Genomic DNA, 2,127 nt, shown 5'->3' on the forward strand with positions numbered 1-2,127 from the left:
GGATAGTGACTTGGGAGACACACGGACTATACGCAATGAAAGCCATTCTTACTCACCCTCAACACACTGTTTTGTACCAGCGAGAACATAAAATAAGGTACAATTCCTGCGAAGTGCTCCCGAGGTAACAGCGAACCAGCGCAAAACGGGAGGATTGATTTGAAATGCTAATTTTTGCTCCTTTTCAACCTCCCAATTCGTAGCGCGTCAGGCGCGTCCTCACTCAAAAGGCAACAACAAAAAATCCAGACTTGAACAGGGAACCGAAAGGAATCAAGAACGGAGTCGCGATAACACTCCTCCCCCTGAGGGTACACAGATCGCGATCTTTCTCGAGGACGGATGAACCAAAAAAAAAAAAAACTACACAGATCTCCCGCCAAGAAAACACATGAGGCGTTCCCTCGGATGAGTTTTTCGGGGGCCTTTTGTTTCGGTTGCATGTTGCTACCTTTTCGGATGTTTCTCAGTTGAGTCCTCGTGTTTTTTACTTCAACTGCTACGAGCTGGAGACTTTCGCCTTTCGCCATATTGGCGCTCCACAATGCTACTTTGCAAAACCTTGAACGAATGTCCCGCGTCTCGTGTCTTTTATTTCTCGTGATCTGTCCAAGGTCTTTGGGTTCGGTGGTTGCTTCCAGTGGCAACCCTGTTTTCGGGAAGGACACATCGCCTCCGGGGGCGTTTTTGGTCAATGTGCGGCTCGGTGTTTTGTGCGGTTTCTTCGGGTTTGATGGAACGTTTTTGGGGCGCATCTCTTAAACCACTGCCACTACCGTATCAACGGAAGGACACTCCGAATGGAACAGCACGCACCGGATAGGCAAAGGATATTATTAATGAAGATTAATGACTGACTAGTCATCATCAGCATGATCATTCGCCTGGTAGTGGTTGATAATTTAATAATGCCAGTAGGCAAAAGGATGCACAACCCCTCCATCCAGGAAGCGTTCGGGTTGTTGCTCCAGTTTTGACGACGCCTAACGGGATTCGAGTGAATTCGTTTTACAATAAACAATGTATAGAGATATTCTTTAAATGTTTGTAATACAGTTAGATGGTAATTTGAAAATACAGCTCTGTAGCAGAAGTGAACTTGAAATTACTTGAGAAACAAGGGAATGAAGCTCCCATGCAATGTAGGCGATGTGAAAAGATTAGACATTTAAAAAAATGAAGAATTCATAAACTCTTGTTACATTTGTCACTTGTGGTAAAATCTTCAATTTCTAGTTTTATTGATGCTCATACAAATACATATTTGAGGCGTGAAGTCGCAGAACTCAAACCTGGAAAATAATTATTATTTGAATTATTTATTAATAATTATATGAAATGAAGAATGTTTATAACTCTTGATGATACTCTTCTAAAGGATTCTTCTAATATTAAAGTAAGGATAATCGAACATGACTGAAGCATAAACTGCATCCTGCCGGTACGTTGTTAACTCGAACGATCGCCTTGTTAAAGCGTTGTTCTGGTTTAATTTCTAATCATCCCGTAAGGTGCAAAATCACGATCAAATTTATTTTCCGCTTAAAAATGGAAATGATCTGCAACGTAACTGTCAGCAGACGTCTTCACAGGCTGTTCCTGAACGGAACTTGGTCTATACAACGCTGATGCAAAATTAGCATATAATGAGCCCTATTATACGTAAACATATGTTTTGATTTCAGCAATCGATTAATGTTTCGAAGCTGTTTGTGCGAATTTTTTTTCCCGAATTTCTAGGGATTTGTGTTTGCAGAAATTGAACAGCTGAGAGAATAGAAGGATTCTGCATCTGGACCTATAAGTAATCCTAGCGGTCTGATTACCGTAGCATATCATTTCGATTATGAATATTCTGAAAAGTTACAAGTCAGCAACATCACGACGGGCACATGACGGTCGATAAACGATTATGAACACATTTTTCCGGCTAATCGATCCCCTCGCTGGACATGGTTTTGGTGGAGCTGTAGCAAAACGATTCCACGATGTGGTACGCTGTTCTGGATGGTTCTTGATTTTGGACCGAGAGTAGCCAAGAGGACGTAATAATCGTCTAGTTCCGTTTTCACTTTCCAGTAGTGCGCCCTCCAACTGTTCCGCACGATCATCGATCACCGACCCATT

Source organism: Anopheles funestus, chromosome 3RL (genome assembly GCF_943734845.2).
Source record: "Anopheles funestus chromosome 3RL, idAnoFuneDA-416_04, whole genome shotgun sequence".
In the NCBI taxonomy this organism is placed as follows: domain Eukaryota; kingdom Metazoa; phylum Arthropoda; class Insecta; order Diptera; family Culicidae; genus Anopheles; species Anopheles funestus.